Source organism: Pan paniscus, chromosome 2 (genome assembly GCF_029289425.2).
Source record: "Pan paniscus chromosome 2, NHGRI_mPanPan1-v2.0_pri, whole genome shotgun sequence".
NCBI lineage: Eukaryota > Metazoa > Chordata > Mammalia > Primates > Hominidae > Pan > Pan paniscus.
The window spans coordinates 3,597,512-3,613,140 of NC_085926.1; positions in this window are offsets into that span (position 1 = coordinate 3,597,512).

The following is a 15,629-nucleotide window of genomic DNA, read 5'->3' on the forward strand; positions in this document are numbered from 1 at the left end:
CCCAGTCCTATACAAAACAAATTTAACACAAGGTTTCATGACAAAGAGACAAATGACCACTCCAAAAAGAGATGGTTTAGCCATCAAGGGACTTTGACAAGCTCAAGGGCCAACCCAAGGATCTCTACTGCATGTTAATCCTGATTCCATTGCACAGAGAATTTGTAGAAGATGCAAATGTTGGATAAACTCAGCAGTAATCTTTTAAGACTGGCTAATCCTTATTAATTTGGAATACACTTCTTGAATGATTGGAAGCCTGAGTAACATAAATCTTAGTCAAGGAAATGCTCTTAATGAGTGAATGCAGAATATTAATTCAAAATTATCATTGATGGAAGCATTCCACTTGAAACCGGCATAAGACAAGGATCCCCTCTTTGACCACTTCTATTCAACATTGTATTGGATGTCCTGGCCAGAGCAATCAGGCAAGAGAAAGAAATAAATGTCATCTGAATGGGAATAGAGGAAGTCAAACTATCCCTGTTTGCAGATGACATGATCCTGTATGAAGAAAACCCCATAGTCTCAGCCCAAAGCTTCTTAAGCTGATAAATGACTTCAGCAAAGTCTCAGGATATGAAATCAATGTGCAAAAGTCATTAGCATTCCTACACACCAACAACAGTCAAGCCAAGAGCCAAATCAGGAACAAACTCCCATTCACAATTGCCACAAAAAGAATAAAATACCTAGAAATACAGCTAACTAGGGAGGTGAAAGATCTCTACAAGGAGAACTATAAACCACTGCTCAAAGAAATCAGAGATGACACAAACAAATGGCAAACATTCCATGCTCATGGATAGGAAGGATCGATATTGCCAAAATGGCCATACTGCTTAAAGCGATTTATAGATTCAATGATATTCCTATTAAACTACCATTGAGATTCTTCACAGAACTAGAAAAAACTATTTTAAAATTCATATGGAATCAAAAAAAGAGCCTGAATATCCAAGGCAATCCAAGGCAAAATGAACAAAGCTGTAAGCAGCATACTACCCAACTTCAAACTATATTGCAGGGCTAGAGTAACCAAAACAGCATGGTACTGGTACAAAAATAGACATATAGACCAACGGAATATAAAAGAAAACCAAAAATAAGACTGCACACCTGTAACTATCTGATCTTCAACAAACCCAACCAAAACAAGCAATGGGGAAAGGATTCCCTATTCAATAAATAGTCCTGGAATAACTGGTTAGCCATATGCAGAAGACTGAAATTGGACCCCTTCCTTACACCATATGCAAAAATTAACTCAAGATAGAATGAAGACTTAAGTGTAAAACACCAAACTATGAAAACCCTGGAAGACAACCTATGCTGCACCATTCAGGACACAGGAATGGGCAAAGATTTAATGACGAAGATGCCGAAAGCAATTGCAACAAAAGCAAAAATTGACAAATGGGATCTAATTAAACTAAAGAGCTTCTGCACAGCAAAAGAAACTACCAACAGAGGAAACAGACAACTTACAGAATGGGAGAAAATTTCTGTAAACTATGCATCCAGCAAAGGTCTAATAACTAGTACCTATAAGGAACTTAAACAAATTTACAAGAAAAAAACCCATTAAAAAGTGGGCAAAGGACATGAACAGACACTTCTCTAAAGAAGACATACATACAGCCAACAATTATATGAAAAAAAGCTCAAAATCACTGATTACTAGAGAAATGCAAATCAAAACCACAATGAGATACCGTCTCACATCAGTCAGATTGGCCATTATTAAAAAGTCAAAAAATAACAGATGCAGTGAGGTTGTAGAGAAAAAGGAATACTTTTATGCTGTTGGTGGGAATGTAAATTCATTCAACCATTGTGAAAGACAGTGTGGCAATACCTCAAAGACCTAAACACAGAAATACTATTCGACCATGCAATCCCATTACTGGGTATATACCCAAAGGAATACGAACCATTCTATTATAAAGACACATACATGTGTATGTTCATTGCAGCACTATTCACAATAGCAAAGACATGGAATCAACCTAAACATCCATCAATGATGGACTGGATCAAGAAAATATGGTACATATACACGATAGACTGGATAAAGAAAATGTGGTACATATACACCATGGAATACAGCCATAAAAGAGAATGAGATCATGTCCTTTCCAGGGACATGGATGGAGCTGGAGGCCACTATCCTTAGCAAATTTATGCAGGAACAGAAAACCAAATACTGCATGTTCTCAGTAATAATTAGCTAAATGATGAGGACATATGAACACATGAAGGTGAATGACACACACTGGGGCCTATTGGAGGGTGGAGGGTAGGAGGGGGAGATAATCATGAGAAATAAATAATAGGTACTAGACTTAATACCTGAGTAATGAAATAATCTGTATAACAAACCCCCAAGACACAAGTTTACCTATGTAACAAACCTGCACGTGTACTCTTGAACTATTACCTTAAAAATAATAGTTCAACAACAACAAGAAGCACAACAAAATTTAGCACTGAAATTCAGCCTAGGTCCTGTTGGGAATTGCTCAATTGTATGTGTTTCATTCTAAATCCATTAGTAAAACAAAGTACAGCAGGATATCTGGACTACAACCTCCATCTTCTTTTTGGACCACTTTTTGAAAATAGCTTTATTAACGTACAATTTACATAATATAACATTCACCAATTTAAGTATATGATTTAATGATTTTGGGTAATTTTTCAGAGTTGTGCAAATATCATCAAAATCTAGTTTCAGAACATTTCATCACCCTCAAAATGATTCTCCGCAGCCATTTGCTGTCAATCCCCACTCTGCCTAGGCAACCAATCATCTGCTTTCTGTTTATAGATTTGCCTTTCCTAGACTTTTCACCTAAAATCATGTAGACACTGTGTAGTGTTTTGCATCTGGCTTCTTTCACTTGGCTTAACAATTTTGAGGTCCATCCATGGTGTAGCGTCTATCAGTATTTAATTCTGAATGGTATTCTATTGTATGGATGCGTATTTTCTAAAGCACATTTTCTTTAGAAAATAGACATTTGGTGTGTTTTTACTTCTTGGCTATTATAAATAATGCTGCTATGAATTTTTGTGTACAAGCCTTTGTATGAAGATAGGTTTTCAATTCTCCAGTTATCTAGCTAAGGAATTGCCATGTCAAATGGTAAGCATATGTTTAATTTTTTAAGAAACTGTTGAACTGTTTTCTGGTGTGGCTGTAGTACTTTATATTCCAGGAATGTGAAGAGATCCAATTTCTCCATATCTTTACCAACATATGTTACTTTCTGTCTTTTTAATTAAAGTCATCGCAGTGGGCGTGCAGTAGAATTTCTTTGTGGTCATAATTTGCTTTTCCCCAGTGAATAATGACGTTGAGCACCTTTTCATATGCCTATAATTCATTTGCATCTTTTCTATAATGAAATGTCTATTCAAATCTTTTGTTCATTTTTAATCAGCTTGTTTGTATTATTATTGAATTGTAAGATGCTTTCATATATTATGGATACAAGTTATTTATCATCTATATTCTTCGCAAATATTTTCTTCAAGTCTGTACTATGTCTTCACTTTTTAATTGTATCCTTTGACACACATTTTTTTCATTTTAATCATTTGATTTATCAATTTCTTTAATGGATCATATTTTTGATATTGTATCTAAGTAGTCTTTGCCTAACCCAAGTCACAAAGATTTTCTTCTAAAAGTTTTAGTTTTAGTTCTTACATTTAGGCCTGATCCATTTTGATTTAAGTTTTGGGTGTGGTAAATTCATTGCTATGAATTCGTATACCATATTGTCCCAGCTCTATTTATTCAAAAGACTATCATTTTTCCAGTTAAATTTCCTGTGCTTTGTTGTCAAAATCAATTAACCATTAATATAAATTACTTTCTTTTTTTTTTTTGTAGAGACAGGGTCTCACTCTGTCACCCAGGCTGGAGTGCAGTGGTGCAGTCATAGCTCACTGTAGCCTTGAACTCCTGGGCTCAAGCAATCCTCCTGCCTTGGCCTCCCAAAGTTCTGGGATTACAGGCATGTGCTGTTGCACCCAGCCAAATTACTGATTTTTTAAAGAGGCAATATGGAATAGTGCTTAAGAGTTTGAGCTTTGGATTCAAACAACCTGGGAAGGAAACTTAATTCCATCTTTTAGTAGCTGTATGGCTTGGGGCAAGTGACTGAACCTCTCAGCACAGCAAGACCCTCATCTGTAAACGGAGGATAATAATAGTACCTAGCTCCTGATGCTGTTTTGGGGATTAAATGAGATGATACATGTAAAGTACTTAAATGAGAACCTGGCATGGAGTAGTAAATGCTCAGTCCATGAGAGCCGTCACCATCATTTTCTCTAGTGGCAAAGACAGGAAGAACCAGTTCAGCTTCTTTGTACCTTGGAGTACAAACTGGAGCCAGCTGGCCAAAATATGGAGGATGTGAAATCCCTGGGGTGGGAGGATTGCGGGGATGATTCTGCTTTTTACCTGGTGATCCTATCCATTTTCTCCTTTTCATTATTTCATTTTTTTTACTCCCAGTTTTGTTCAGGTGGCACTTTGCCTTTGTAAAATACTCACCTCTCCAGACTCCCTTGCTGCTAGGAGTTATTTTTTGATCCAGTTTCGGCCAAGGATGTACAGTAGTCCTCCTTATCTGCAGTTTTGCTTTTTGCTGTTTCAGTTACCTAGGGTCAACCGTGGTCTTAAAATATTAAATAGAAAATTTAAGAAATATACAATCCATAAGTTTTAGATTGTGTGCCATTCTGAGTAGCGTAACAAAATCTCATACTGTCCTGCTCCATCGCACCTGGGATGTGAATCGTTTCTTTGTACAGCAGATCCAAGCTGTAGATGTCACCCGCCTGTTAATCACTTAGGAGCCACATAGATGATCAGATCCACTGGCGTGGTAGTGCTTGCCTTTAACGAACTCTTATTTTACTTAAAAATGGCCCCAAATGTAAGAGTAGTAATGCCGCATATTGTTATAATTGTTTTATTGTATTATTAGTCATTGTTGTTAATCTCTTACTAAGCCTAATTTATAAACTAAACTTTATCATAGGTATGCATGTATAAGAAAAAACATAGAGTTTGGAACTATCCATGGTTTCAGGCAACCTCTGGGGGTCTTGGAATGTATCCCCTATGAATAAGGGGGGACTACTGTATAAACAGAATAAACTGTGTGGGCTTTCAGGGACAGCTACTGATTTCCTGATAAAAAGTAGACAACCTAAGCCGGCATGGATGATTTTCCCTTCAACCATCTCTCTTGGTCCTGCTTGGATCATAGCCACAAGGCTAAAGGGGGAGCAGTTGTCTTGTAGCTGCAAAGGCAGAAAGTCTCGTGTTAGGGGTGATGGAGCAGAAAGTTCCAAGCTGACCTGAGAAACTGGGGCAGTGGTGACTTGCCTATCCCTGGGTGTCTCGTATGGCCTTGTTACACTTGTAATAGCTACTAGTTATTGAGTACCTATGACTGCCAAAATAGTTTACGTACATACGCTCTAAACACTGCAAAAAGCTTTGTTGGATGCATTTTACTCTTTCCACTTTAGAGATGAGTAAACTGGAAATCAAATAAGTTTAAATAAGCTGCCTGGGTATAAGCAGTGGCCAAGAGGTAGAAATGGGCTCCAACGCAGATGCACCTGGCTCAAAGTGCAGCCAGGACACTGCAGAACTGTTCACAGCTGTCCCCAAGTGCAGAATGACTTATTTCAGGGTGGGATCCAGGTCTAGTGTCTTATATGTATCACATACGCATCACATATGCAGCCGCCTCCTTCTCTTCTTCAGGCTGGGAAGAGGGATGAAGAGAGCGTGGTCAATAGATACAAACAAACAGTTAGATGGAAAGTGTAAGTTCTAGTATCCATCACAGCAGGGTGACTATAGGAAGCAGCAGTGCATTGCCTACTTCAAAATAGCTAGAAAAGATCTGAAGTGTTCTCAACACGAAAAAATGATACATGTTTGAGGTGATGGGTATCCTAAATACTCTGATTTTATCACTACACATTGTGTGCGTGTATCAAAATACCAAGTGTCCCATTAATACGTACAATTATTATGTATCGATTTTTTAAATGGGGCAAGGTTTTGTCTTCTTTTGCCTTGCAAAGCTCAGAACCAAGCCTATACATTTTAAGTCGATATTTTTCTTCAAGGAAATGAACATTTAGTAGCAAACGGACAAAGTTTCAGGTAACTGTTTTTAATAAAAATGGTCAAGTAATTGACCATTGGTTGTTGTGTGGGCCTCATAGATTAATGGGGAGTAACAGAGTAATTTAAAGCATTTAGGAATTCACTTCATAGAAAACATCCTTAGGTGGAAAGTAAGCCAAACATTTCCCCACTTCCTTCCCACTCAGCTGGCTGCCCTTTCCCTCCAAAGAATATTAATTGCACCTCTCTGGCCTTCTAGAATGTGAAAGGTTCTAAACGGACATATTTTCCATACTTAGCACCGGTACAGTGGCTTGGATAAAGGTGAATTAGGAACCAAAACAGGTTTTGTTGTTGTTTTATTTTGGCTTGGTTTTCAACTATAGTTTCACTTTGGACAGCATTTCGCAAGCAAATATCCAGAGAAATATTAATATGCTCCTCAGGCCGGGCGCAGTGGCTCACGCGTGTAATCCCAGCACTTTGGGAGGCCGAGGCGGGCGGATCACGAGGTCAGGAGATCGAGACCATCCTGGCTAACACGGTGAAACCCCGTCTCTACTAAAAATACAAAAAATTAGCCGGGCGTGGTGGCGGGTGCCTGTAAGTCCCAGCTACTTGGGAGGCTGAGGCAGGAGAATGGCGTGAACCCGGGAGGCAGAGCTTGCAGTGAGCCGAGATCACGCCACCGCACTCTAGCCTGGGCGACAGCGAGACTCTGTCTCAAAAAAAAAAAAAAAAAAAAATATATATATATATATGTGTGTGTGTGTGTGTGTATATATATGTGTGTGTGTGTGTGTATGTGTGTGTGTGTGTATATATATATGTGTGTGTATATGTATATATACACATGCTCCTCAGGAGAAAGCCCCATGGTCAGTTTAGGAAACGGTCTTTCTTAGAAATTCCTAATTCAGATTAGCATATTAAAAGTTCTGAGGGGAAAACAATTTTTAACTTTGCATAAGCTGATGTTTCGCAAAAGTATTTGACCCCAAAATTTTCTTATTTACAACACCTATTGATATTTGTAGAACATTGATACTATGTGGGACATAGTATTGCTGTTTTAGGAGAATTTTTAAATGCTCCAATTGATTTGTTAAACTACTTAGCCGGTCTCAGTCTAGGGCAGGGGTCAGCAACTTATAAAAGCTGGCTTGGGATCTGTTTTTATAAGGCCCAGGAGCTAACAGTGGTTTTCACATTAGTAAAGAGTTGTAAAAACAAAAACTAAGATAACAACAACAAAAAAAAAACGATTAAGCAACAGAGACCTAAAACATTTACTACCTGGCCCTTTATAAATAATCTTTACGTACACCTGCCCTAGGAAATTCACCTTTAAAAAATTAAATCCATGTGTCCGGAGTGCATAAAGTACAATTTTTTTAAATGGTGGGGTGGGGAGGATGGACAGAAGGAAGGGACAAGCCTGGCTTCCAAAATGTAGTGGGTGATATAACAAGAGAAATGACCCTACGGGCTGCGCAGAATAATTTTCTAGCATCTTCCCTATAACAGCTCATCAAGTATTCTTTCATTCAGAGTAAATGTCTCCAGTTCCATCACCTTTCCTCATAAGTGTCTGAGTCTCCTCGACACCATGGTCCCTTGTCTCCAAGTTGTTCCAGTTGGTCTACATACCTCTCCAACTCTGGTGTCCAGGCTAGCTGTTACTCTACTCATGCCTGAGGGATGCCAAGCGCAAAGGGCCTTCCTCTCCTGTCTCCCCAGGTCAGAGGACACAAACCAGCCAGCGACATGCCAAATCACACACAGGGCTTTTGTTAAGTCTACCCAATGTTTTAAAATACAGTTGACCCTTGAGTAATGTGGGGGTTAGGGGCTTTGAGCCCTGTGCAGTTGAAATTCGCTTATTACTTTTGACTCTCTCAAAACTTAACTACTAATAGCCACTGTTGACCAGAGGCCTTTCCAATAACATAAACAGTCAGTTAACACTTATTTTGTGTGTTTTATGTATTACATACTGTGTTCTTACAAAAGTTAGCTATAGAAAAGAAAATGTGATTAAGAAATCATAAGGAAGAGAAAATACATTTACACTACTGTACTGTATTGTTAATCCCAGGAGTTTATATCATCTGTTTACAAGATGAATTGTCTGTCTGAAATGGTGGACAGCCACAGCTGCAAACCTCAATCTATTGTACATTTCAAGCAATTCAACATTTTCTCATAATGTCATGACTTTTCTCTGCCTCTTGCATCTGCTTCCAGTATCACTAGTGGCCTTTTGTGTGAATCCCATTGTGTTATTCAAGGCTTATGGTTTGCACTAAACACGATGAAAGATATGGGATAACCAAGGGAGATCATTTTTTACTGCGATATGAAATGTACTGGAGAGAGAGACTGCTCACATTGAGATGATCTGCATCACACGGCTCACCACTATAGCAACAGGAGTGGCTACAAAATTATGACAGTAGTAGAGTGTGTACTACAGTTAACTTTATGCCTTGTAATTTAATACTGCATCTTTGCATCTTTAATATGTTTATATTTCTTTCAACTGAAAATGGCATTACACATGATCTGTGTTTGTGCGAATACGTTTTGATAAATTTTAAGTTTTATAATAGATTTGTGCATATTTTATGGTATGAAATGATAAAACATACTAGTACATACATATATTTTATCCATTCATGACATACCTAACTTTTCCCTAACTTTTTCCATATTTCTAGACTATGCAGTTCATCTGGGCGAGGTTTTTCAAATTGTTGCAAATCTCCAAAAACTTTCCCAATGTATTTATTGAAAAAAAATCCACATATAAATGGACCCATGCAGTTGAAACCCATGTTTTTCAAGGGTCAACAGCATAGGAAAATAACACACTAAAGTCCAGCCTTTCAGTTTTTCCTGGAGGAAAGAACATATGGAAATATCTGAAAACTTCAGTTCTGCCTCCTCCCATGACACAAGGAGCCAAAGCTGAGTAGTGGCTACTCCATTTGACCAGACACAGCTCCCTATTTTGCCATAGTTCTCACCGCTTCCTAGTGTTGTCACCGAGCCGATCTCACTCATTAGCACTTCCTGCCTGGTCCCTAAGGCATTTGCATCTGTAGCCTATTTTACTCATTACCCCATGACCTATTTCTAGAAACATTTGTTTATATATCTATCTATATATTTTGAAATCATTTAATAGCAGAGAATAGGCCTTAAAGAAATTCTAAATTGGCATGAACTTGTGATAGAGAAAAAGCTCAGGGAAAGATCCAGAACCTGCTTGCCTTGGTAGTTGGGACTGACCTCAGTGACAGGGGCTCTGCACAACAGGGGATGGGGTGTGTGGGGAATGCTTGGGACTAGAAACAAAAAGGGGGCAGTGTTTGAGGATGGAGCCAAGGGGAAAGAGCCCAGGATGAGAAGACAGAATCCCTGGGTTCTAGTGCTCACTCTTCCACTTAATCTACTTTCTGTTATTTGGTCAACTGCTTAGCCTCTCTGGGCAACAGCCAGCTCTTCTACAATCTGCAGCGAGGTAGCACCCGCCTTGGCCTCATTGGTTTGTGAATGCCCAGTAAAATCAAGTCATAAGGGCAGAAACACTGTAACATTTATGAAGTACAATGTATAAGTAAGGTATCATTACTCCCGAGCTTTCTAATTTGGCCTAAGGCTGACCTGGTGGAAACAAATCAAAAGCACAAACAAAACAACAGGAAAATCAAACAAAAACCCCATAAAAAGAAAGAGCTAAGTTCCTCTAGGACTAAGACACATCCATCTTTTCCACTGTAAACTGCGTGCTGTTAAAAGGCACAGATGGACCCAGCACGAACTGCTAAAGATGGATAAGGATGGCCTCATGTTTACCAAATTTCAGACCAACTAGGCTTTTTGGCTCAAGACACCAGCCTTGTGGACACAGAGAGTCAAAGGTGAGGCGTGGCTTAGTTTGAGATGATCTGGCCACCACTGAGATCAGCGGGGCTCCCATGCGATATTCAGAAAGGGCTCTTCACTTTAACTTCAGTTTTAACTCTCCCTGCTCAAAGTTCTCCAGCCTCCCAACTCCCACATGAACAAATTCTACAACAATTCTCTACCTGCCTCTCCCAGATGCTCCAAGGAGTTCTGTGTTGTTCAGAACAATGGCTGCATTCACACTTTCTGGAAGCCTGGTGTCAAGGACAGACACATCCACATGAACACTGCTTGCCACATTCCCTGGAGGAAGCCAAGGATAAGCTGTGTCATGTTGCTGCAAAAGAAGAAAAGAAACTTTGGAAAATGGAAGCAGCAGAAAATATTCCTACTGGGGACTATTTGAGCTCAATATCTATCCCAAAGTCATGAATTTCAGTGTGGATAGCAATTTAGAGATTTTTTTTTCCTGGCTGTAATTTTCATTTGATAATTTTCCAACATCTAAATCATTGTTCACGTTAGAATAACTGATGATAGTTAAGCCCGTTCTTTTCCTGTGTATTTGATCTCAGAACTAAGGTTTGAATGGGAGCACCACATTGTAGTTGAAAAGCTGTTCTCGCACTAGTTCTGCAATCTATATTGAAAGAGTTCTTTGCAGAAGAAGGGAAGTTAAAGGAGGGTCGATTTGGACTCTCAGTACAGAAGAATGACTCACAGCTGTCAAAGCTGACAAAAGATGGACTTTATGCTTCAAAACACCGTGCTCAAGAAGAGCAAGACAAATTTTTGCACTGGGGGATCTAAGAGAAAATCAAACATCAGTAGGGCGATGGACTAGAATTTAGATGACCTTCCAGGTTCCTTCCAACTCTTTTGTGCCAATGTTTTCTGTTTGGGCCAAGAATAACAGTATTGTCCAAGAGCTGGTTTGTACGACTAGAGGCAAGGCATGCACAACCAGCAAGAAGTGCCTGCAGTGTGATTTGTAGAGTGATGCTGAGGTTCTCTGCCCCAAACTAACATTCCCACCACTCCGGCAGAGTAACATTGAAAATTACATTTAAGAAAATGCCAGGTTTGGATTGCATATTTTAACAGAAGTGTGGAGACTGTTACTGTTAAAAAAAAATTTAAGTCTATATTCGGCCAGAGTAAAGAGAAACTGAATCAACTTTCTCTAGCCAAAATTGAAAGCCTTAATAAAAAGGAGAGATGGTAGGGATAAGGATAACGATAGTAGTTTAGTAGAGAACCTGTTATATGCGAACACTATACCAGGTGTATTACATAAATTATGTCATTTAAACTTCACTATTACACCCTCCTACCCCCATTTTAAAGATAAATAAACCACATCTCAGATAAGCTAAGCCACATGCCCAAAGAATGGGTGGCAGGTGCATAATTTCAACAAGTACTCTGTGACTCTTGCCAAGAAGTTTCGTTTGTAAGAACAAGAAAGGAGAGGCCAGTTCTGAGATGGTAGCAGAGGAGGTTGGTGAGAACACTAGAAGTGTGGTGCTGGGGAAGAGAAATCTCGTTATCTCAAACAACTTGGAGCAAGCCCAGAGCCCTCCTGGACATCCATGCTTGGGAGAAGTTGGAGTAATCAACCCATACAGTACTCCCATTTGGGGATTTTGTTTTCAGAATTAATCTCTACCTCCTTCTACCCTCCTGACTGGGAATCTACAAGCTGTGGAAGTCTGAAGAGGAAACCAAGTGGCTCCTGCAGAGGTTTAGGGGAGCCTGCCTTAACACAAAGGATCCAATGCAAGTCAGTTTACACTGTGACCACAGCCTCTCTCAAATGGGGGGGCATTAAGAATGTAAAGGAAGGAACAGATTTGAGACCCTATGGAGGAAGGAGTGGCAGGTCGGCTGTCTGGTAGCAGATTAGACAACAGGGCAGGAAAGAAATCAAAGTCAAAATGGTCTCCAAAGTAGACTTGTCGCTGCTTCTGGGCAGAAACTGTGCTCCCGGCTCAGTGAGGACAGAACTCCTAGCACAGTGCATGAAGACAGATTTCAAGTGTTTGAGCATGAATAATTGGGAGATATTTGGTAACATGGAATGAAGAGTTATGGCAATTAATTTGATGGAGGCCAAAAGAGAGGGGAAAGATGGTAATTCTGTTTAAGACATGACGGAGGCCAGGCGTGGTGGCTCACGTCTGTAGTCCCAGAACTTTGGGAGGCCAAGGTAGGCAGGTTGCTTGAGACCAGGAGTTCGAGACCAGCCTGGGAAAAATTGCAAAGTCCCCTTTTCACCAAAAAAAATTAAAAAATAAAAAAATAAAAAATAAATTAAAAAAATTAGCCAGGTGTGATGGCATATGCCGGTAGTCCCACTATTCAGGCGGCTGAGGTGGGAGGGTCCCTTGAGCCTGAGAGGTTGAGGCTGCAGTGAGCTATGACTACACCACTGCACTCCAGCCTGGGCAACAGAGTGAGAACCTGTCTCAAAAATAAAATAAAATAAAAAATAAATAAATAAAAAATAAAAGCATGACTGAGTTTTTGGTGTATTGATAAATAAAATTCAAATAAGCCCTAACATTTTTATTCTAAAAGAGAACATATGCAAATGCCCTGAAGGGATTCTCTCCCCTCTGACATTCAATGAGTCATTGCCAATTAACTCCCTGGACACTTAAACTCATGCCACAAATGACTTCAACTTTTTTGATGACCGCACTAGACCATATTATTTCCTTCAGTACGTATTTCTATCTAGGATTCATTCAACAAATATTCATGGTGCATGGCCCAAATGTGTAGGATGATCCAGATGTCGAGACTAACCTCAGGAAGCTAAGAACCTAATGGAGTGATGAGTCAGGTCCATGAATGGCCAGAAATTATATTCAGAATTTTTAACAAATGTAAGGCATGGGCACTGACCAATCAGAATGGATTTCTCTATAGAACTGCATTAGGGTGTTGGAGGACCCCTGGCATTCCAGGCATTACTCTTTCAGTTGTTGGATCATAGGGAGATTCAATGGGGCTGGGAGTGGGGCCAGGGTTCTGGGTCACTCAGGGTGTTTAGTAAAGAGACTATTTACTAATTGATTCAATTTTACAGTCACTGGTACATCAGAATTAGTATATACTTGTTGATTATCAACCCTACAGGAGATATTACAGAGGCAAGAAATCTATCAGTTAGTTATAACTACCTAACAAACTCCCCTAAAGCACTGTGACTTTAAATAATGGCTATCAATTACTATGTTTCATGGGTGACAAATGAGTCAACTGATCTTGACTGGATCCGTTCATGTGTCTTAGCCAACTGGGACCTCTACTCTGAGTGGAGCTTGACTGAGAACACCTTACCTCCACATGTCTCTCTTTCTCCTCTGGGACCAGTGACATAGTCCAGGTACATACTACTCACAGTGGTAGCACAGGTGCAAGAGGGAGCCCAATCACGTAAGTGCTTTTCCAAGTCTCAGCTTGCATTCTGTCTGCTAAATCTCATTGGCCAGAGCAAGTCATATGACCGAATAATTCAGAATCAAGGAGTGGGGCAATATCCTCCACCTTCTGATAGGAGGAGCTGCAGTCTCATGGAAAAGTTAATGGATACAGGAAGGGCTCAGGAATGCAGTCTATCACAGCGCCTCTCTCTCTCTCTCTCTCTCTCTCTCTCTCTCTCTCTCACACACACACACACACACACATACATACACACACACACATACACATACTCTTGCTCTCTCTCTCATCTGTTTAGTGTCCATTTCTACTTCTGAAAAGAGCACCTTAACTCTCCCTTAGGGAACAATACCTCCTCTGCTTTTGGTCCAAGGATTGTTGACTCTATCTCCCAGATCCCAAGAGTGGAGTATGGTTCAGATCTCCACAATCACAGCATTCTATTCATTTTGGCCATGGTCATTAGTTCAGCAATAGGCATGTGACCCAAGTCAAGCTGATGGAATTAAATTCTAGGAGTTTTGTTGGAGTTATTAGGAAAGAAAAGTCTCTTTCTAAGGAAGTTGTTGAGAGGCTAAAACATAAGCCTATAGCTTCTGATAGCTATCGTGTTACAACGAGAGGAAACCTTGAGAATGTATCAGTTCAGAGGAAAACAGTGAGAGATTGAGCACATAAAACTGAATAAATAATGCTGATATCTTTTGATCCCCTGACTCCAACTGTGCCTGAACCATCACTCCTAAGATTTTCAGTTGTATGTGGCAATACCTCTACCCCCCACTTTTGTTTTTAACTAAATCAGTTTGAATTAGATTGGAGAGAGAGAAAACTAACTGTTAAGAAAACTAAATGAGAGAATTATTTTGGCCAGAAGGATTAAGGTACGTTATTTAGAGAAGTTGTCATTTGAGCTAACCACTGTCTTATTTAATGTCTCAGCATTTTTTGTTTTGTTCTGTTTTGTTTTTAATGCCTAAGAAACCCTTTCAATTCTTCATTCCCTAGGAAAGATAATTTACATGAAAAAGTACAGCAACAGCTGACACGCTTTGAAAAATGAGTTGTTGGACACCTCTTTCATTTCTACTTGGCAAGTTTTACGATGAAAATGAGATCTTTCCAGACAACACCCTAGTTAATTTTCCAGTTGGTCTAACAATGTATTTAAGAAACTTGCCTCCTAAGAGATTAGTTGGGCCCCACTGCGTTAGCGTGGCAATGTAACCCAATTGCTAAGCAGTTAATCTATTCATTATGTATATTTTCATTCTCAATTTTTTTTTTCTGAGAACTAACTGAAGCATGAGGGATAACATGGCTTTCTTAAGCAATTGCTTTCAAGTCCTGATGAAGAAATTTCCAAGCATAGATTTCAGCACAGTCTTTCTCAAAGTTGTCAAAGTCAGCTAGAAGGTTATATCTATAGGTGCCTTCTCTATAAGATACTCCTTCTCCCAAACAGAATTCATATTTCAATCAAGGTGACTCACACTTGGTCTTCTTCACATTTAGATGTCTCTCCATACACTCCATGCCTTTCTGAAATATCCTCTAGGACTGAAAATGTAATGCATTAAATAAAATCTCCAGAGACGTTCATATATCATCCCAACTGTTCCACTCAGATGGGTAATATTGACTATTCCAACTGTTTGTGCTGACGCTAATGTTAGAGACTAAAGAAATATCAAGGAGGAATATCTGTACAAATTTGCAAATGCTCATGGAACAACCACGGTAACAATTCCCACAGAAACATTAATATCCTAAGCTAACAGATGGAAAAAGAAATAAGCATGAGCACAGTCCTATGGCCTCTCATTGCCCATTTTGAGACACCAAGGCATAAATTCATGCGTGTGTGTGTGTGTGTGTGTGTGTGTGTGTGTATCCAAACCAAGTATAAAATTAAACAATTACCAGGAAACCTCATTATTGTGGAAGGCCAAGCCCGTACTCATCAGCCACAAATTGTAGTCCTCAAGTCTCAATGTCTTGTTGATTACCTTCACATCACCTTCACGTGCACTCCCACATCCCAAACACTCTGCTCAATCTTGGCGCTTTATCCGTTCACCAAATTCTTCAGAGC